Genomic DNA, 23,550 nt, shown 5'->3' with positions numbered 1-23,550 from the left:
AACATAAATAACTAAGGATGCACAGAAAGGTCTCTGACTTTTGTTTGGCAGAAAGTGTTCATGATTATAGCAAGTAGAAACATTCAACAGAAAAAAGGTATTTTCTAAGCAGAAACCCTTCGATCCAGAGTGTGCTTAACTTCCCCTGGATATTTAGGTAGAATGGCAAAAAGATGGTATCTTTCAAACAACAGTTACTTAAGGATAGTGAAAGGATGGTGAAAGTGGCTCTTTCAAACAACAGATTCTTTTATAAACCTCCTGGTATATTCATCTGCCAGGAATGATTTGTGTAGGTTCTTCAGATCTGCTGGTATAATCCTGCCAGGTATTCTTCTTACACTTCCCTATAATTTTACTAGGAATTAGCCAGAATGTTCTTTAATATCAGCCTTTAATATAGTTTCCATTTCTTCTTGAATTATATTCTTTCTACTTTCTGGTATTCAATACGACTTTAACTTAATAACCTTTCCTGGAGTGGTACGGATATAATTATATAGCACTTTTACTGTTCCTGGTTCTGTTCTATAAACATCAGGGAAATGGTCTAAAAGATACATTAAATTCTACTTTTGATTTTGTACCACATCTGTAGGAATTAAAGTATTGGTATGACTTTTATCAGATAGCAGACTAGTTAATATCACTGTAAAGTGTCTTCAACAGGATTTTCTTACCATTTCTTGAGAAGATTCACATGATAGATGTGATTCTTATGTTTTCTGTCTGGTTGTGAGACTCAATAGTTAGAAGTTCCTGCATGTTCTATAATCTCATAGGAACCATGCCAACCAGAGAGCATTTTATTTTCTGAATAGCGGAAGAAGACTAAGACCTTTTGACCAACAGAAAAAGACCTCAACGCAGCTTTCGTGTCATGGTATTCCTTCTGTTGTTTCCGGGTTCTAGTCACTGTCAGGGATGGCACTCTATTAAGAGTAGCACAAGACACCCAGAAAGGGTTTGGGTGGTTGTGCCAAAATAAAGTGGACAGATAAGTACACACACAGCAGAGAGGAAAGAGAACAAAGAGTAGGCCAGAGTAGCAAGGGAAAAAGGTACAGAATGAATTCCCTCTTGGGGTGTATGCAGATCTAGGAAAAGAGTATTCCACGAACCTTGGAAATACTCTAGCCTTCTGCACAGTTTGCTATAACAGAGGCCCACGCTGTTTGCTCATGACTTGGAACAGCAGCTCTGGGTGTCTGTAATGTAGAAACAGGACAAGGGAAGGGGCAGAGGTTGACTGAAGGGAACCAACAGACAAGCTCTGTACAAAAGGGTCTACAAACAGTACAAGAGAAGATACTACAGACAAATCCAGGTAAGGAGGTGATAGCAAACTAGCAGAAGGAAATGAAAGGAAAGTCGTGTAACAGGATAGGAAAGCAGAGGACAGTAAGGAACAAGGTTGAGGGCTCAAAGGAGCAGGAAAGCAATGAGTAAGCCACAGGGGTAGGACTGTAAGGTAGAACGTCCAGAGGAAAAGGGCTTAGGGCAGCAGAGAGAGGTAGGCTGCAGAGCAGGGAGCCCCAGAGGACAAGGGCTGAAGGCAGCCGGAGTGAGGCAGGCTGCAGGGCAGGGAGCCCAGAGGACAAGGGCTGAGGCAGGAAAGCAGCACAGCGTGATCAGCTGCAATGTAGAGAGCCCGGTAGGACAAGGGCGGAGGCTGGAAGGTAGCAGAGCGTGATCGGCTGCAATGTGGAGAGCCCGGTAGGACAAGGGCGGAGGCTGGAAGGCAGCGGAGCGTGATCGGCTGCAATGTGGAGAGCCCGGTAGGACAAGGGCGGAGGCTGGAAGGCAGCAGAGCGTGATCGGCTGCAATGTGGAGAGCCCGGTAGGGCAAGGGCGAAGGCTGGAAGGCAGCAGAGCGTGATCCGCTGCAATGTGGAGAGCCCGGCAGGGCAAGGGCGAAGGCTGGAAGGCAGCAGAGCGTGATCCGCTGCAATGTGGAGAGCCCGGCAGGGCAAGGGCGAAGGCTGGAAGGCAGCAGAGCGTGATCGGCTGCAATGTGGAGAGCCCGGTAGGACAAGGGCGAAGGCTGGAAGACAGCAGAGCGTGATCCGCTGCAATGTGGAGAGCCCGGCAGGGCAAGGGCAAGGGAGAAGGCTGGAAGGCAGCAGAGCGTGATCCGCTGCAATGTGGAGATCCCGGCAGGGCAAGGGCGAAGGCTGGAAGGCAGCAGAGCGTGATCCGCTGCAATGTGGAGAGCCCGGCAGGGCAAGGGCGAAGGCTAGAAGGCAGCAGAGCGTGATCGGCTGCAATGTGGAGAGCCCGGTAGGACAAGGGCGAAGGCTGGAAGACAGCAGAGCGTGATCCGCTGCAATGTGGAGAGCCCGGCAGGGCAAGGGCAAGGGAGAAGGCTGGAAGGCAGCAGAGCGTGATCCGCTGCAATGTGGAGAGCCCGGCAGGGCAAGGGCGAAGGCTGGAAGGCAGCAGAGCGTGATCCGCTGCAATGTGGAGAGCCCGGCAGGGCAAGGGCGAAGGCTGGAAAGCAGCAGAGCGTGATCAGCTGCAGTGTGGAGAGCCCAGAGGAGCAGGGCTGTGAGGCAGGGAGCCTGGAAGGCTATGGCTGGAGGCAGCAGGGTGGAGCAAGCAACAAGGCAGGGTCCAAGCAGGAGTGAAGGTAAGCAGCATACAAGATCCGTAGAAAGATGCAAAAGGTGGAGGAAGAACTCTCAAATGCAAGAGGCTGAGCCACTGCAGGCAGCAGCCTTTATACTGCCTAGCCCAGCACAGAGGCAGGCTAATTGGTTGCACCTGGCTAAACACACCTGCAGGCAATCGGCCACCTCCCTTTCTGTTCCTGGGCTGGTGGAAGCAGGGCAAGTCTCTAGGGCTTCTGGGGGGTGTAGTTCCATCGATAACCCAGAGGAACAGCCAGGAATCAATGCTTGTAGCCAGGTGCATTATGGTATGCGTAGTTTGTTGGAAATAATAATTAAGCAGCAAAGTCTCGCAAATGGGAAATAAAGTTTCCAAAGTAAATATAGATAGATCCAAGAGTCTGTTGTAAATAAATGATAAACATATAGTCCAAATTGAGCGTAAATGGATGCGCCCATGGCGCAGGCATGACAGTCACATTAGTATGCACTATGGACCAGGCTGCTGTCCTATGTTCTTTTAACCTCTGATCAATTTGGGATAACGGTACAGTGGCTTTTTCTCTCTCTTCCCATGTTTCAGACAACATATCCAAGACATCACTTTGTTCTCTAACGTATAAAGGTTCAAATGGAGAGAATCCTGTGGAGGATTGTAGAGTTTTTGTAATGGCAAAAAGGGCCCATGGCGTCATAACATCACAATTTGTAATGCCACTTCTACCAATTTCTTAAAAATCAGTTGTATTGTCTCATTGAGCCCTTTAACAAAACCATGAGTTTGTGGTGTGTAGAGCAGCCAAGTACCCTCACTCCAACTGCCACGCCTACATGAACCAAAGTATGTGACATATACTGAACAGGTAAACCAGCAAAGAGAAGAGCGTGGACTCTGTGCAGTACCCATAAGAATACCAATACCTAAGAGAATATGGGAGGAAAAGTACCCATTAAGGAAACCATACCTGCATCCAAGAAAATATGATGACCATTTGAACAAAATTCCTGAAGAAACAGAGAAATTAAATGGCAAAGATGAATAGTGACATCATACAAAGTTGAATCAACACTCATATAGAAGGATAACCGGACCAGAGAGGCAGACGATTCATGAAGCACAAAGAGGTGCCAAGGATAAGTGACATCTTTGAATCAAGATGAAGAGACTTATGCCACAGACCTGATAAAGATAATTAGTTAGTTTAAACGTGTACAGATGCAATGAAACACAAGAAGCAAAGCAATCATGAAGCTAGCCACATGCTTTTAAATAGATTAGACTGCGGCAAGCGCCAACATATACACATATATACCTCTATAGATACATATGTACAAGTAAAGGATGAATGTTTCCACTATGTACATATGCAGTACTATACGAAGCAAGAAGGCCTCATTTTAGTGTCACAGTTGAGAAAAGCATTTGAATTAAACAGAATAAAAGCTCAGCTAATGAGTTCACTGAACCAAGAAAGCCAAGGTCTTATCAAACTGGAAATGGCTGACATTGGATACAATTAACATGAAAGAACAGAAGCTCCTGTTCAGAGAGGTCAAGCAAAAACAAAAGACATCAGAGGACTATTGAAAATAAAATCAAAAACATGAAAAGGCTCAATTTCATGGTGTCCAGTCATGTGATAGAAGGAAGTTGGATGAACGAGATGATCACAACAACGCACGGACGCCGGCTGGTGCCCATTCTCCTTAAAAATTCTCAGAGAACTGTACAAACTCAAGTCCAACTTCAAAGCACTAATTGACACTGGACAATTGAGGTGATGATGGATTATATTTTAATTGGTGGGAAGCTGGTGCCAAGACGAGCTCACCAGCATCTGGTTGTTCAGTCAGCGTGCTGCTAAACGTAGGTGGGAAAGTACTGACAGGAGTTAGAAGCCAACCAATTATAGGGGACCACGTAGTTGGGGGTCCTTTAATATGTGTAGCCAATGGGACGTCGTACATTTAGTGAAGTTCATAGTGGCCATTTTTAGGGGATGGCTTAGTTGCCCCACCTGATGTTAACTATCCAATTACCTCTTTTCGTTACTCTGTACAGATATGGAACCTATGCTTAGTTTTTCACTCAGAACCAATCCTACCTCCTGATAGGTTTTTGTAGTTTGCCACGTAGGATGACGTAAGTAATGACGCAGGTCAAAGCATCGATGATGACGAGTTATGGTTATAAGAACCCAATTTTTTATGAAGTAAGCAGAGTTATAGTATCAAACGATTGCTGTTGTTCGTTCTACTCCCTGTTTTAGATACTTGACATTAAAACAGACGAACTTTGCCAAACTATTTGTGTCATCTTGATTATTGATGTATGAATAACATCTGCATCCCCATCTATCTCCAGGGTATTGCTACTCATCTTAAAGGGCTGTCTGAGAGAACACCCAGCACACTTGGTAGCAGAGATAAGATGGTTAGATAAGATAACTATCGGCCATCAACATAAGTAACTTTAGAGTCTCAGCAATATCGCACAACCTTTGCCATTCGACTGACAGGACGTGAAGCTCCCCGTAGAAGTGGTTAGAATAGGTAACTTCTTGCAAGGGATGGTTTGACGGGACTCCTATTTTCAAATTGAAACCCCTCCCACATCTATGCGAAGAAGATCAAAAAGTGTCTCAAAGAGGCAGTAACGAAGGCGGTGATCCCGAGGGCCCAAAGAAGAAAAAACATACAAACGGTGAGTGAATAGACCAAAGAGTGTGGCAGAGGGATGCATGCATAGTAAATAACGGACAGTAATGGAGGGAGGCAGGATAAAATATAACGCAAGAGTAAGAGTGCAAGATATATGTATATGGGAAATAAGATATTGATATTGACTTGAGTGTGGCTGAGCAATACATAAAGAGGAATAGTCATGAGTGAGGCCACAATAAGAGAATACACCCTGTTCCTAGACTTTAAAGCGTGCTAGCAGAGACCCTTAGTCCCATAAAGTGGATGACGTAGGAGACGGGATCGATTAAAGACAATCCAGAAAGAGGTAGGTCTAAGTTCCAATCGGAGCAATTTTAGAGGGCAAGAAAAGTCTTAAGAGAAAGATCGTGGACAGTACATGTGGCCGATCAAGTCTGTCTGTTTGTTTTATGTGATTGAAAGATGTGATGATGTCAGAGTTGAAAGAAAAAATGTGAAATAGAGAAGCGTGAAGTTGAGACATGAGAATTGATTGTTCTTAAATTAAACTTTGATGGTTGTTTTTAGATAGATTAAAGTAAAAAATTGTGTTGACAGGATTGGAGCTTGTGACGATTGGTGCTCGCTCATAAGTATATTTAGATTAAAAAATAAATTGTTAACTGTGACTAAAGTATAAGCGAGTGGTAGCAAAGAGAAAAAGGGAAGGTTAGAAATGGAAGAGGTTACTCCATTAGTGCATCTCTGCAAACAGCTACCGAAGCACCTGCTTAAACTTAAACAATGCAGTCCAGAGTGGGTTAAAGGAACCACAGATAAAATGTTAATGCCATGGCCACAAGGCGGATCATTATCGAGGGCAGTTCTGAAGCATATGACAACATATTTGCATGCTGCGTACAAAGGAAAAAAGTTAGAAAACGCCTAGCAAGTCTAGAACTTTGGAAAATGTATGAACACGAAAAGGAGGAGGTGCCTCCTTTAGATTGGATACTTAATATATGCAAAGTGGGGCCTGAAGAGCGACAAAGGGTTATGCCGATTAAGGGAGCTTAAAGCAGCGAGAGGATATAGCAATCCGTCATATGAGTCACCTACGCAAAGTAGTGACGAGGGCCCAGAGAAAGATGCAGAGAAAGATATAACCTCCAAAGTCCCAAGGGACAAGGAAAGACGTGACAAGGAGAAAAGCGATTCAGCAAGTACATCTCTAGATATTAGGAGAGAAATAAAGAGATGGAAAGAAAATAAGGATAAAACTGATGAGATAGCGCTCGTGCAAAACAAATGGGTGGGGGGGTCGATGGTAAAGGCATCGAGGATCTAAGAGAAAGGGGATACCAAGACGAACAAGACAGAAAAGATAAAGAAAGGGAGGAACGATTGAAAGACGAGTGAGCAAAAGAAAAGATAGCAAAAGAGGAGAACAGTTATATCAAGATTTGCAAGCTAAAAAAACAAGAGAGAGCAGAAGAGAAAAGAAAACATGACAATAGACAAAGAAAAACAATGAACAAGAAAGGTTAGGAAGAAAAAGAATAGAAGATGATGAACAGGAAAGGATAAGAGAGAAAAGAATACAAAGATGAAGGGATGTGGAGATACGAAGGGCATATGACCGAATGGGAAGGGATATGAAAAAGAAAGAGGAAGACAGAGTAAGAGAGGAATCGAGAAAGCGCAGAGATGTTGATGACGACATGGAACGCAAAAGAAGACAGAGAGCACGTGACCTTGAGTATTTGGAAAGGTAAGTAAGAAATCCCAATCCACGGGTAGCATGGGAAGACATAGAGGAATTTTTCCTTAGTCTGAGTCATTACCAGGCACGTCTAGAGCAAATCTAGAAGACGAGTTTGACTCACAATGCATTGGGGACGCGATTGATAAGGTATACCACGAAATGCAAGCCCAGAAAGAATCACATGGGAAAGGTAAAAAATGATCATCTCAAAAAGCACTCAGTTGTATTACATAGAGGAAGCCTCCTGTAGTGCGAGACACAAGGAGCTGTCTTAAGACAGACTGACATTACATAAAGATGATGATGAGAGAAGTCGCACGAGTTGGGAACAAGAAGTGTCAGACGAAGAAAGGGAAACCTTCCAGAGGGAAGAGAGAAGTGATGTATGTGATCCAGAGGGATATTCACCTTTGGATAAAGGAATAAGATGATCAGATTTAAAGATTCCTATGTCTAAGGCATCAGAGCCACTGACACAATCAAACCAACATAAGGGCAACCCAACAGTCAGAGGGGGGAGTCCCCGCCTTATGTAAGCAGGTTAAGATCATTGCCAGGTAAACGGTGATGTGGGACTATTACCCTGGCGGTAAATAGAGAAATGATGAGAGATGAGAATGAGTTTGGGGCATCAAACAACTAGAAAATGGAGGAGCCAGGCCACAGTGTATACCATGGCCCCAAATGGACAGAGATAATCTAAATTGCAAACTCCTGAGTTTAACTTCCGGCGCTGGAAAATGGATACATGAGTTAAAAAAATGACAGGAGGGAATACATTAGCTACAGGGGATATTAAAGGTCTTCTAATTGCCATATTTGGTGAGAGAGCTGATGACGTATGGATATGGGCTGGTTACCCTTGTGTGATTACAGTCAACACCGCAAATGATGGAGCGCCCTTTAATAAATGTACAGCAGCGATTTGGAAAGCGATTTGAGCGCTATATCCGGACACGTCTGATATGGGAGCTATAATGACAAGAAAGATGAAAGAGGGAGAGGATCCATTGCTTTACATTCAGAGTTTTCAAGATGCTTGGACGCTTGAAATTCGCAAGAATTGCGGGAAATCTATACCTGTATTTTTTCATATATCATGCCAAGTTTTGCCAGAGAAAGTACAGAAACAGCTCAAGAAATTAGTGGGGATACAAGCTAAACCATGGTCGGAAATCTAATTGACCATTGCACATTATTGCAGAATCCTGCAGGAAAAGAATCACAAAAAAGAAGATACGCGAAAAGGTGAGGCAGCAAAATTGGTTCCGAAAAAACTATCCAAATACGCCATTGAAGGGGCAATGTTAATTAGCATGGGCGGAACAAATTCACAGCAGGCAGTGAACATGCCACAAGTAAATAACCAAACACAGTTTGATCGGACAAATAATGGATATGCTCCACGAGGAAGGGGATATCGAGGGAGAGGTTGGCAAGGTAATCAAGAGAATTGGCAGAATAGTGAGGGAGGCTTTCAGAACATGCAATATGAGCAGATGAGGAGACCGCCACCGATATGTTGGACATGTGGAATAACAGGGCACTTGGTTTGAATGTGTAGAAGCCAAGGGATGGTGCAGAATGATCAGTTTTCAAGACAGGGAATGCCAAATCCACATGCATATTCGCAGCAGAGCGGAAATGGATTTGCGCAAGGTCAAACAGTGCAGCAGCAAGCGCCGAGAGTGCAGCAAGGCTTGCAATCACAGCAAATGACAGGTAATCAACCGCAAGGACAATCACAGCAATCTCCTATGCGACTTTAGCAGAACACAAACACAGAACCGCCAATGACGCGTAGAATAGGAGGTGTAACTGTCGATGGAGGAAATCCATTCACGGGTAATGGAATGACACTGTACCCGCAATAGGACAGCTCACTGGGAGACCTGATGTGTTAAGTCCTATCTCTAACACGGAATTCTCATGAGGAACCGATGATAGGCATAAATATAGGCGGCAAAGCTTTTTCGTTCTTAGCGGACACGGGTGCAACATGCTCCTGCATACGTGAGGGTACATTTTCCATGTCTGGTGATGCCATGAATACTCAGGGCTTTACAGAAGCAACAAGTCGAGTTCCTTTCACAGACAAATTACCAGTCTCCACTGGAGAATACGATATGAAGGTGCCACTGCTTTATTCAAGGCAAACACCTGTCAACATATTAGGATGAGATTTGATGACAAAATGGAATATGACCATTTCGTTTACTGACAAAGGCATTGTATGTTCGACACCAGGAATGCACTATTTAAAGTGTGTGAAATGATTATGGCATTCGCAGGGCAAATAGCTCCTTGAACGTAAGGTGTTCCATTATGGGATACACATTCTGTTAACATGGCTACCAGGTCAGTAGATGGAACCATGAGGATACCAGATAAAGTTCTATTTAGGCATCAGATACTCATGGAGGAAGAGGAGGGGCAAATGTTTCTCTTAGGTATAGAAGCAGCTATAGTCCGAGGAAACATGGCTTTACTTGATGCTACTGATGATAAGGGTAGACAATGGAGCACAATAATTGCCATCGAAGAAGGCTGCAGAGTGACAGATGCCACTGATGAAGAATTATTTGGAGATTATTTATCTGATGATTTTGTGATATTTGAAATGTGCATCACTTATTGGGTAAAGGCGATCAAGAGAGAAGTTCTGCAGAGAATGTTGCCAGCAAAAGAAATGTCCTGAATATTTTGATAAAGATATGGCAAAAGTACCAGTTTCATTATGGACACTGACCCTATGATGTAGGCTTACTGAAAGGGGTTGGGGAAGTGAAGATTTAATTGAAACCAGGAGCAATTTGACCTCAAGCACGACAATATCCCATGCCTCGAGAGGCAGATGAAGGCATTTTTAAGACGATTTCCGCCATGATGGACCAAGGTATCTTAGTGAAGTCAGAGTCACCATGTAATCCGTTAGTTTATCCTATTAAGAAATCTAAGGGGGGGGGTCTTGGAGACTAATACAAGATTTGAGACCAATAAACCAAATTGTAGAAGCCGAGTTCCCTCTAGTCCTGAACCTGTCTACAATTCTATGTAATATACCTGTTGATACACGATATTTCACGGTGATTGACTTGAAAAATGCACTTATCTCAATCACACTGCACAAAGACTCACAAGATTTCACATTGTTTACTTTTAGACAAGTGCGATTAAAAAGCACGAGGCTGCATCAGGGGTACTATGAGTCCCCATCAATTTTCAACAGAGTCGTCCAGATGGACTTCAGCAATATTGCTTTAGAAAGCATTCTGCTGCAATACGTAGATGACATTTTAGTTTGCAGCACAACAGAGGAAGGGAGCAGACGCGATTCTGTTCAGCTGGTGATTATACTTGCTGACAAAGGATATAAGGTTGACAAAGAAAAGTTACAATATTATCAACAAGAAGTGTTGTACATAGGCCATTAATTTCATATGAGGGAAAGAAGGTCACCTCTGAAAGAGCTGAGGCCATTTTAAAAACAGCTAAACCACACACAATAAAACAGATGCAGAGTTTCTGGGACTATGTAATTATGTCAGGGCATGGGTCTTTGACTATAGTTTGTATACAATGCCTCTCTTACAGGCCTTAAAGAAAGCACAGGCAATGCAAGAAAAAATTGTGTGGACTGAGGCAATGGAAGAAGGGTTTGATGAATTGAAAAAAAGGCAATCTGCACAGCCCCAGTTCTAGGGATCCCCAATATGCAGAAGAATTATTTTTATTTTCGCATACAGATGGTACTTTTATGACAGGCAGTGCTCACACAGAGAACCACAGTGGGGTACAAGCCCCTTGCATATTACAGTGTAATTTTGGACCCAGTGATGAGAGTTCACTTTCCATGCAAACAAAGTTTGGCAGCCGCCACGTTCGCCAAAGAAAAGGCTACAAGCATAGTGATGGGATGTTCTATGACGTTATTTGTTGAACACATACTATTTGCCATTTTGGAAAACCAAAAGGCATGTTGACTTCTCAAAGGGCTTCTGCCTATGAGGTAGTCATATCAAATCCAGCTAATAATATAGTTTGATGTAAAATAGTGAACCCAGCTATGTTTATAGCTGAGCCAATCACAGAAGGAGAGCTCATACACGATTGCAAAAACTATGAAGAGTTCTGTGATGAGCTCCCTAGAGTAAAGGAGAATGCACCCGCAAGGGGAGAGATTGTTTTCATCTACGAGTCTTCGAGAATCAATCAAAATGATGGAAAAAGATACACATGTGCTGCTGTGGTAAAGCATCTAGCAAATGGGGAATTTCGAGTGCTCATTATTACTCGATTGTCATCTTATTATTCAGCGCAAGCTGCAGAATTATAGACATTAATACTCGCTATTGAGAATCACGCAGACCAGGAAGAGACAGTGTCCAGCGACGGTGCACGCAGGATTAGCGTGCTGGAAAAGGAGGGGCTACCTCAGAGCAGATGGCACGCCGGTGCAGCACGCAGCCTTATTAGACAGGCTTATTAAGGCACTACAACTTCCAGTGGGCATAGCAGGCATTAAATGCGCAGCTCACACGAAAGGGACAGATTTTATCTCGCACGGAAATCAAGCAGCAGACACTGAGGCTAAACATATAGCAAATACATACATAAGGATGATGAGTGTGGAAACTTGTAAAGTAAATGAAAGGGTGACTGAAATGATGATTTTAATGGAAGGATGCAAACATATGCCTAAAACACAGATAGTAGAGCTACAAGGGGAGGCACTGCGAGGGGAAAAGAATTTGTGGAAGCAAAGAGAGTGTTCTTTAAAACCCTCTGAAGCATTGTGGCAACAATACAGCACTGGTAAACCAGTGATGCCTGTAGCCTTATTAAGGCTGGCACTGGAACAGCTACACTACCCAGCGCATACAACTAGGGAGAATGCTGCTGTAACTATTGCTGAGGATTGGTTTGTACTGAACCTAACAGAGCATGTTGCATTTTGTAGGGTATATTGTATTGTTGGCAACAATTTATGACTGGGTATACACTGAGCATAGTGAGGGGAGTCATCCCAAGACCCAATGGCTCTTTTCAGCACTTGCATCGACTATGTTGACATGATACACGTTTGCAATGGATACAGATATTTGCTTGTTGTAGTGTGTCCTTTTTCTAGATGGATAGAGGCAGGTCCATGCACACACCCAGACTCTACCTGTGCAGCTAACTTTTTAGTGTGAGAAGTGATTCCTAGATGGGGAGTGTGTGAAGTAATGAGATCGGATAATGGACCTCACTTTGTTAATACCGTTTTTGAAAAGATCAGCTCGTTGCTTGGTATAAAGCACAAGTTGTCTTTGGCTTATCATCCGCAAGGAAATGGGATCTGTGAGAATCACAACAGCCTGTTAAAAGAAAGAATAGCCAAGTTAAAGCTTACTCTAAAAAAAGGGTGGTTGCATTGCCTGCATTGAGAAACCAACCACGTTCTGACCACCATCTTATACTTCACAAAATCATGACAGGAAGGCAAATGAGAACACCCTTAATACCTCCATCTTGAGTTAGAAGTGATGCTCAGCCAACGTCAGAAGTTTTAGGATTTGAATTGCAAAACTATTTGAATTGTATGACATACAGTTTTTCTGTAATTTCAGGACAGTTGCAGAGACGAGGGTGTAGGGCAGTACAGAACACAGAAGGAGATGCTTCAACAACCTAACATCTGGAATTTAAACTTCTCAAACTATACCCCGGAGATGCAGTCTTAGTTTGTAACCACACAAGGAAAAGGTGGGACAAGCCTAAGTTTAACAGTCCTTTTATCTTTCAGGACGTAAAACCATCTGCTGTTAAATTGCAGGGTAGGCGCGCTTGGCTCTTCTTGGGAGATATGAAAATCTACTTTGGAGAAACCCCTCTCCCTACACCACTCTGCGAAGAAGCTTCAAGCATCGGGGAAGAACCACATCACCTGCACACGAGATCAATGACGAAGAAGAAGGACGCATAACCTGAAAGACACATTCAAACACTATGTGCATTTTAGTTGCAGAGTAAGGAAAGATCTGCATTCTTAAAGCCACAGTAGCTATTGACTTTGGACTGAGGCATAATTAAAGTCTTGATAAGAAAAGTATGCCAGACTTTGATCGCGGACATACAAATTGGAAGGGGATACAGTATCCTGATTCTTTCTACACTGAGTTCTTGTTTGGTTCTACTTATGGTGTTACCCATTGATGACCTTTCTAGGCACATGCTTACTCATTTCGAGTTGGTGTTGCGCTCATATCCTACGCTGGTGAGAAGAAATACTCGTATTCCTGATTTCCTCATAAATCCTGACAATTAAAAAATAATAAGAAGATTGCTCACAGTCATTACAGAACAATTCTAGAAGTTGCCTGAGTACAGTAAAGAAAACACAAACGCCCTTATCAAATGACGCAGCACATAGACTGGTCCGTGTAGTGTTCTTTCGGCTAATAGAAGAATTTCCAAATCTTGTTGGGAGGCACACTGATGTGCACACATTCCTTAGCGATCCAAGAAACACTGCAAACCTGAATATGATCTTGGAAAGTATAAATATCCGGTGAGCATCTATTCGGAAAGAAATCACAGAACGGTGTAGAAACTTTCCTCCGAGGGACAGATCGAAGAAGTGAATAAAAGACTAAACATTTTGTTCATGCTGACAGGGAAGCAACATGTCATCTGGTCTGAAGCAGATTCGAGGCATAGATTGTGAGCTGACAAATGAAGCAGAGCTTGTAGAGGCTTACGGAGGTTGTTTTTCTTCACGATAAAGGAACATTTACATCCCGACTGGTAAAGAAACTGGTTCTAGAACGAAAGACAAAGTAATTTCTTAGCATCCAGAAAGCAGATAGTTGATCGAGGACGAATGCTAAAGAAGACAGCAGCTTCCAGAATGCAATCCAAAATGCAGAGCCATTAAAGTTGTTTTTCCTTCCTTAGCAACAAATGATCTAGATGGGGACCTTTAACAGCAACATTGTGTTGCCACATGAGAACAGACGCACACATTGTCCAAGAAGTAGATGCTGTAAAATGAGGTACCACTGCATAATCTACACATGCATTATATTTATACTCATATTGCTTTCACTGACAGTAAGAACTGCATTTTGTATAGGAGCACATGCCGGAGACAGGGTCGGCGGATCAGGCAAAGTAAGGGGTTAATAAAGGTTGGACCTACACAGATAATGCATGCAGACACATCTGGTCCAGTGACAAGAGGCCCAAGCACGAGTCCCAAGGAAAGGTTACAGGCAGAGATTATAGCAGAATCTTTGTGGCCATTTTTAGCTGTTGCTAGAAAAAGACAGATGGATAAAGAAAGAATGATTTGCTTCACTTTCGTCTACGCAGGGAACCCAGATGGATGTTCCTGTAAACAGATCATCTAGAAGAATGTTAAGATACCAATAAACATGGTGGAAGAGAGGTCGACACTCTCCCCCGAACCACAGAAGCCGAATGAAGTCAACCCTCCCACTGTGGTTGGCACAGGTACCTGATATATAATAAACAGGACACCACGTGGCAGACAGTGGGGGGAAGAGGGTTGGGGAGAGGTTGTGGACAGGGAAGGGGAGGTTGGGAACACCGGATAGAGGATGAGGGGGAACCTAGTTTGGATGGGACTGGGGAAGCAACAGGAAAAAACCCTTACACTAACTAGTACCTTGTAACACCACAAATGGTATGTTCATCCATATAACATAGCCTATACCTTGGCATACCTTGATACACATAATCCCAGTACTCCTCATGGACTACACAACATGCATTGTTAGGACACCTTAATACATGTACCTCACACAGAATGCATAGCACACAAAATGAAACGTACAATGGGAAATGCTCCCACTATGAAGAAACATGACACATGGCCCCCTGGGCTGGCGTAAGCAACACTGACACACAAGGAGTATGAAATTAGAATAAACATGAAACACAAAGGTTGGCTCTTTGCTTACTTCACACATGAGTTTTTCCCCAAAATGCCTCCTGTGATTAGCATGTGGAAATCAAAGAAACTGAGGCCTCTCCGAACCTCCCTTAATGCACCCTCGGGTCCATAATAACATATAACAAGTTCATTTTTCCCAAAGGCAGTCCATCCATGCATCGAAGAGCTAATGCGCTGTTTTTTTGCTCCCCTACCCACATCTGAAATCAGCGTGACATGTGCGTCTCATATAAGTTCATTTTTTCCCCAGAGGCAGCCCCTCCATGCATCGAAGAGCTAATGCACTGGTTTTAGCTCCCCCAACCACATCAGAAATCACTGTGACATGTGCGTCTCATATGGGTTCCTTTCAGAACCCTGCCCGCACTTATCTGTGGTCCGGGGAGGCTCCAGCGCCTACCCGGACATTTAAGAATGACACCCGTAAACGCTGCTTCGTTCTCCTTCGCTGCTCCTCCTGGTCACGCCCGCTGCTTCTGCGTCCATTCGCTGTTCTTCAGCGAGCAGCTTCTCTCCCTCCTACACAGTACACGGATACAAAATAAGCCACACCTGCTGTGCGCCGTAGGCCCCTAGATAAACCGTTGTTCATTAGGATCAGCTGGCCACATGCGCGCACTGCACAAAGACTACTCGATCTCCCAAGTGCTGCTGGGAAATGTAGTCTTACTGCATTTTTCCTTAATTTTGCCTTTTTCTTGGTCCATACTTCCCGCGCCCACCCTTATTCCTGACAAAGAAGCTATGTGGATACATTTAGAGATGTGCTGATAGAAAACTACATGAAGAGTTTGAGAACCAAAAGAAGAGCCCAAGAAGATAATTATGAACTGAATTATTAACTGGACAGCACAGCACACATGGGAAACAACATATGGTACCAACACATGAAAGAAGTTGGAAGAAGGACGTCAGATGAAGAATGCTTCGTATATGTACTCCTACCACAGCACGGGTAAATCGAAGATCTTCATAGCTATTGAAATAGATGTCCTAACTGCACACTGTATAATGCACCTCACTTTCTGTAGCACAAGCGGCCACTTCATGGGCCGAAAAGCCTCTCTCAAATGGGCAACTGAATGGACAGATCCAAAAAAGATGACTATGTTCAAGATATAAAGACAAGAAACAATGCCAAGAAAAAGAATATTGTGATCAGATATGAGAAACCTGGAGTAAAAGGAACTGGAGTAAGAAGAGAGTTAAATGCAAAATTGAAAGTTCCAGGACAATCTACAGAAGACATCCGTAAATGGAAAAACAGAGGCCAGATGCAGATTTGGGGAACTGTCCTTTCTCCAGATGGTTGGGAAGGATTAGTTATCTGCAGAGACTGGGTAATAATGGGTCAATACCAACCAACGATCGAGAATGCACAAATGTTGTGTAAACCATTATGGCCAAAACTTGCTAAACTGCTGCCATGGGTCGAAGACAGAGCAGGACCCCTGCAGATAGTACCATTGGAGATAGTACCATTAGTTCTAAATTGTGCTTCAGGAACAATGGTACATGAAAAATAGGGGAGATCAGAATTGTGGACGAATCTTGGATGCACCAGGAATATCGGAACATCAGTCATCATGGATCATTATTGGGATTTTGGATCCAAAGCCTACATCAGACTACCTAAAGATTGGGGAGGAATCTGCACATTAGTAAATGTCCATGTTCCTGAGTTGGTGATTCCTAAAGGTGACCTGAACATTAGTAGTTTATCGAAAGCAGATGCACATCTGAGGAAGAAAAGATCTGTGGAGCTGATAAATCATATAAAGAGAGATAACTACTTCTCTGCCATATCAATAGAAGCCTTTGATGCCATTCCCTATGAACATAGATTGTTCTGCCAGACTTCTTCAGTGTTTACGTTGATCTTCATGCCAAGGATGCAGGTTGGAGCAAATACCAAGTGGCTTCATATCACCAGATGGGTATTTCTGCAGACGATTAATATGACTATAAAGGGATTCAATGCAATCAGAGAAGAGATGAGAGCCATACGACTGATGACCCTCCAGAATAGATATGCCCTGGACATGATCACAGCTATGGATGGAGGTGTTTGTGCCAAAATCGGAGAATCATGTTGCACATTTATACCTTCTCATGATGACAAGAATGGAACCTTGACAGAAGCCATAGACATGCTGATGAAGCTCCATGGCCAGATGATTGAAGAGGTTGAAGACATTACTGATGACAGCTGGTTTGGATCACTCTTCTCGTGGGTTCCACAATGGATGGCAGATATGTTAAAATTTCTTCGAGCTTTGTTATTATTGGTGATGCTTGGATTCTGTGTGATCAAGATAATAATCTCACAATGCAAGAAGACAGCAAAGAAAGCCATAGGGATGAAGATTATGACTGATGTTGAACCAGGATGGAAGCCTAAAGATCTGACTGATGAAGAAATCAGAGACTTTGTGAAGGTCAGTATCCATGCACCCGAGGGAACAAAGTTCCTGTATCCAAACAACCATAAGTAGTATGTGGGAAGGTGGCTCTATTGCAGTCCAAGTGGACAGTGCATGCACATGACATGGAACTAGGATGAGCATGTGAAATCAGCTGGATGCTTGATGTTAGTCATAAAAATCTGGATCCCTAAGAAGCATTTCTTCAGACCAGGATGACTAGATAGAAGATGATGTGAGAGTGGTCAATAAATTACCCAGAGGGGGGAGTGTAGAGGAGGAGCCAAGTACCCCCACTACAACAGCCCCGACAACATTACCTGAAAAGTATGAACCAAAGTATGTGACATACACTGGACAGGGTAAACCAGAAATGAGAAGAGTGTTGTCTCTGTGCAGTACCCATAAGCATACCTATATCTAAGAGAATATGGGAGGTAAAGTACCCATTGAGAAAACTATACCTGCATCCAAGACAATATGATGGCCATTTGAACAAAATTCCTGAAGAAACAGAGAAATTAAATGGCAAAGATGAATGGTGACATCATACAAAGTTGAATCGACACCCATATAGAAGGATAACAGACCAGAGAGGCAGACGATTCATAAAGCACAAAGAGGTGCCAAGTATAAGTGACTTCTTGGAATCTAGATGAAAAGACTTATGCCACAGACAGGATGAAGACACTTAGTTAGTGTAAACATGTACAGATGCAATTAAATGAAAGCAGCAAAGGAATCATGAAGCTAGCTACATGCTTTTAAATAGATTAGACCATGGCAAGCACCAACATATACACATATATACCTCTATAGATACATATGTACAAGTAAATGATGAATGTTTCTACTATGTACATATGCAGTACTGAACAAAGAAAGAAGGCCTCATTTTAGTGTCACAGTTGATAAAAGCAATTTAATTAAACAGAAAAAAAGCTCAGCTAAGGAGTTCACTGTGCCAAGAAAGCCACGGTCTTATCAAACTGGAATTGGTTGACATTGGATACATTTAACGTGAAAGAACAGAAGCTCCTGTTCAGAGAGGTCAAGCAAAAAACAAAGACTTTGGAGGACTATTGAAAATAAAATCAAATACATGAAAAAGCTCAATTTCATGGTGTCCAGTCATTTGATTAAAGGAAGTTGGACGGGCGAGATGATCACACCTACGCACGGAAACCGGCTAGTGCCCATACTCCTTAAACATTCCAGACAACAGTACAAAGCACTGATTGACACTGGACCATTGAAGTGATGATGGATGATTTTTTAATTGGTGGGAAGCTGGTGCTAAGACAAGCTCACCGCAACTGGTTGTTCAATCTGCGTGCTGCTAAACGTAGGTGGAAAAGTACTGACGGGGGTTAGAAGACAACCAATTGTAGAGGACCACATAGTTAGGGGTCCTATAGTATGTGTAGCCAATGGGATGTCATACATTTAGTGACGTTCATAGTGGGCATTTTTAGGGGAATGCTTAGTTGCCCCATCTGATGTTAACTATCCAATTACCTCTTTTCGTTACTCTGTACAGATATGGAACCTATGCTTAGTTTTTCACTCAGAACCAATCCTACCTCCTGATAGGTTTTTGTAGTTTGCCACGTGGGATGACATTGGTAATGACACAGGTCAAAATGTCGATGATGACCAGTTATGGGTATAAGAACCCCATTTTTTATGAAGTAAGCAGAGTTAAAGTATCAAGTGATTGCTGATGTTCGTTGTACTCCCTGTTTTAGATACTTGACATTAAAACAGACAAACTTTGCCAAACTATATGTGTCCTCTTGATTATTGATGTATGAATACAATTTGCATCCCCATCTATCTCCAGGGTATTGCTACTGATCTTAAAGGGCTGTCTGAGAGAACACCCAGCTCAGGTGATATATAGTTTTGATCAGGACAATCTCCTTTATCTCAGACATGAGTTTGCTCATGGAGGCACATCATCGATTAGTTAAGATCTCTTTCCGAAAGCTAACTCTTGAGAAAAATGGAATTCAATGTTTAAGAATGTTTTATGAGTTATTATTATCTTAATGAGTTGCGTAGGCCTATATCACTAATATGTACATACCTATAATGGAAAAAGGTATGTCTATAATATGTAGGTGTTGTAAAGGAGCTAGAGGGGGTACTTGGGTACTAGTTTTTTAACAAAGGACCCACTACTGACACACTTCTTTAAATCTGAAAATATCCCTGGCCTAAAGAAGCAGTTCATGGTTTGGGCTTGGGTTTTAGCTGTTCCTAGCTGCCCCCTTAACATAAGAGAATTAGCAATTTCTAAAACAATTGTTGTACAACTTTTAGGTACTACTATCTGTGACCTAGGATTGCCATCAGGTGCAACATCTCCTCTGTGTAATAATCCAGCTTTTAAGAATAAGAATGTCCATCCTTTTTCCTTCTTTATCCCTCAGGTAGTACCCTAGAAAGGGCTCAATAAGTAAGGTATACTTTCTTTGTGCAAAAACCAGATCAGGAATAGCTTTGTATTCCTTGTCTATCATAGGGATTCATTTTTCGGCTTATCTAATTATCAGGCTCTATCTCTGCTTCTCAAAGACCTTTAGTTCCTTTTCCAGTATCATCACAAATTTTGATTTCTTGAGGTTTAGGAAATAGAGCCTTCGCCAGAATCCCTTGGACTATTCTCTTCACTGCCTTCATTTGGTAGGGCTGCTTTCCATTATTTTGCATCATTACTTTTACATCTCCTCCATAGTCAGGATCCATAATACCAGCCAATACGTCTTAGCCATTTCGCCAGACTTTCTAATGTAAGTACCATGAGGGGGAATGAGGACTATGTCAGTGGGTTTCAAAGTTCGGTCCCAGGTTCAAGTAATTCTCCCCTACTTCTGTATGAGTCAAATCCAATAGAATGTTCAGTGGCAGTAGTAGGATTGGAGGCTCACTTGCTGATTTTCTCAAACTTAAAGGCATGGTCTAGTAAAAATTTTTATTGTCCCTACGGGTCGGCCATGTTTTTTAAGCCTAAGTGGCTCGATTTTAGAAAACTTTCCTATGGACCTTACACGGGTTTTCGTCCATTAAACGCAGGCGAAAACATGCACCAGGGAGCCGCCATTTTCTGATAATCCTATCTTTTCCCCGATCGCCCTGGCTGACCTGCTTTTGCGGCACTAAATCAATTCCCCCGCCCCTGAGCCTGTCATCAGCAGACTCGTACCGCCCATTTCCCAACGCCAAAGCACGTCTCGTGTCAACATTCGCTGCGCTTCAGCTAATGACGTGTCGCCCTGGAAATGGCAGGACGCCTCTTTCCTCAATAAGTATAAACAGACCGTTTCACAACACACAGCAGCAGATTTTCGATTCCATTCCTCTCTCTGTGTTACTTTGAGTATTCTGTGACTCGTTTCAGTGCTCTGGTCAGCTACCTTCGCCGCTTGTAGCCCGTGTGAATAGATACCAGTACCACCGCTATAAATTATTTTTAGTTTGTTTAACACACAATGGCTACAATAATGCCCTACATGTACGAGCCCGAGTATACCGAGGAGGAACTACTGGAAAGGGAAGCACGCGAAAACGATGGGGATTCGGACGGCAGTTGGCAGGACGAATCAACAGATGAAGAGCCTGGGCCTAGTCGAATGGACGGCGTCTCCACCTGGTGCACATGCAATCGGTGCGAGCTAATGCCAACTGAGGACGAGAACTGCTGCTGCCGAGAAAACTCGGGATGCCTGGCCTACATTTCGGAAGGCGAGCCACGACCGCAATGCATCACCGAGCTGCCAGACTTCAGGGCAGCCTGCCTCACACGGGCCGTGTTGAGAATAATGATGGTGCTTATGCACGAACTTCGAGCAACTGTTCGTCCTCGTAATCCGAGTAACGAGTAAGTATACTCTGCTTGTCATACCACTCCTATTTCATGTTCTTCTACTATATCCAAAATTACATCTACATATCATTGTAACGCATGTAAGTCGTTCAATAGTGTGCATTGTCTAGATAGCATTTGTCCGTGTAAAATGCCATTAGTTACAAGAATTGTCATTGACAACAAACGTTTATTAAACTTATCTTGGTCATTTAAAAACAGTTTGTTTCATTCCTTTTCACAGGTGGTACAGGCTGGTGGCCTATCGTTCCTTTACATGGTGGCTTCACCGGAGGCTTGGATACCGCCGTTCGTGCCATTAGAGAAACGTTCCCGAGTGACAGCAGTCAGTACAGGGGATTTTCTCTCGCTGTGCTGCAACCTGACCTGTATAATCTTTAAAGTCTTGTATTTTTGTGTTATGAAAATAAGATACAAAATAAAACACCACATATATTTTAACAATGGTTGTCTCGATTTTTTAAATGAATTAAGTGTGTCTCCATTCAAGGATGGACGTCAGATATCTGTGCTCCGAATGGGTGAAGGTCTGGTCGCTGTGAAGCAGGGTGGTCACTATCTATCTAAGCTAACATAACATATTCTCGATAATGCATGCACTAAATAACACTTGTTCAAAGTCTTTCATTAGGTTATGTCTCTATAAAAGTCACACACATATCTATGCTAACAATTGCCATTGGATTATACAGGCCTTAGGGTCTTGACCACTATAATACACCGGTTGAAGTGTGGGTCTGTGCTCACAAGAATCTCCGGTATGTGGCATTTGTTATTGATAAGCAACGATATACTATCATTGATATAAAGGCGATATACTGTATATTGATATAAAGGCGGTTCGCGCCGGTGGATGCGTGCTGGCATGGGGGGCTGTCAGGGGCGCGAAAGGCCAAGGTGCCAAACTACATGTACACTTCAAAAGGTGTCCCATGCCAAGGGGCCATCGGTCACATGGCCTCCTCAGACCCCGTGTCTCCAGCCAGGCCTCCCCTTGAAGCAGGCCGCCCCCCTGCTATCCACATAAGTGTGTCTCCATTCAGCAGTCTTCCTGTGCCTTATCTGCACGCCCCAGGGCCATCCATCCCACCCCCCTGTATCTAAGGCGGTTCGCGCCGGTGGGTGCGCACTGGCATGGGGAGCTGTGACGGGCGCAAACGGCCAAGGTGCCAAACTACATGTACACTTCAAAAGGTGTCCCACGCCAAGGGGCCATTGTTCACATGGTCTCCTCAGACCCCGTGTCTCCAGGCAGGCCTGCCCTGAGGCAGGCCGCCCCCCTGCAATCCACATATGTGTGTCTCCATTCAGCAGTCTTCCTGTGCCTTATCTGCACGCCCCAGGCCCATCCATCCCTCCCCCCTGTATCAAAGGCGGTTCGCGCCGGTGGATGCCCGCTGGCATGGGGGGCTGTGACGGGCGCAAACAGCCAAGGTGCCAAACTACATGTACCCTTCAAAAGGTGTCCCACGCCCAGGGGCCATCGGTCACATGGCCTCCTCAGACCCCGTGTCTCCAGCCAGGCCTCCCCTGAGGCAGGCCGCCCCCCTGCAATCCACATAAGTGTGTCTCCATTCAGCAGTCTTCCTGTGCCTTATCTGCACGCCCCAGGCCCATCCATCCCACCCCCCTGTATCAAAGGCGGTTCGCGCCGGTGGATGCGTGCTGGCATGGGGGGCTGTGACGGGCGCAAACGGCCAAGGTGCCAAACTACATGTACACTTCAAAAGGTGTCCCACGCCAAGGGGCCATTGTTCACATGGTCTCCTCAGACCCCATGTCTCCAGCCAGGCCTCCCCTGAGGCAGGCCGCCCCCCTGCAATCCACATAAGTGTGTCTCCATTCAGCAGTCTTCCTGTGCCTTATCTGCACACCCCAGGTCCATCCATCCCACCCCCCTGTATCAAAGGCGGTTCGCGCCAGTGGATGCCCGCTGGCATGGGGGGCTGTGACGGGCGCAAACGGCCAAGGTGCCAAACTACATGTACACTTCAAAAGGTGTCCCACGCCAAGGGGACATCGGTCACATGGCCTCCTCAGACCCCGTGTCTCCAGCCAGGCCTCCCCTTGAAGCAGGCCGCCCCCCTGCTATCCACCTAAGTGTGTCTCCATTCAGCAGTCTTCCTGTGCCTTATCTGCACGCCCTAGGCCCATCCATCCCACCCCCCTGTATCAAAGGCGGTTCGCGCCAGGTGATGCCCGCTGGCATGGGGGGCTATGACAGGCGCAAACGGCCAAGGTGCCAAACTACATGTACACTG

This window comes from Ambystoma mexicanum, chromosome 1q (genome assembly GCF_040938575.1).
Source record: "Ambystoma mexicanum isolate Mex_15411 chromosome 1q, UKY_AmexF1_1, whole genome shotgun sequence".
Classification (NCBI taxonomy): Eukaryota; Metazoa; Chordata; class Amphibia; order Caudata; family Ambystomatidae; genus Ambystoma; species Ambystoma mexicanum.
This window is presented reverse-complemented; position numbering follows the sequence as displayed.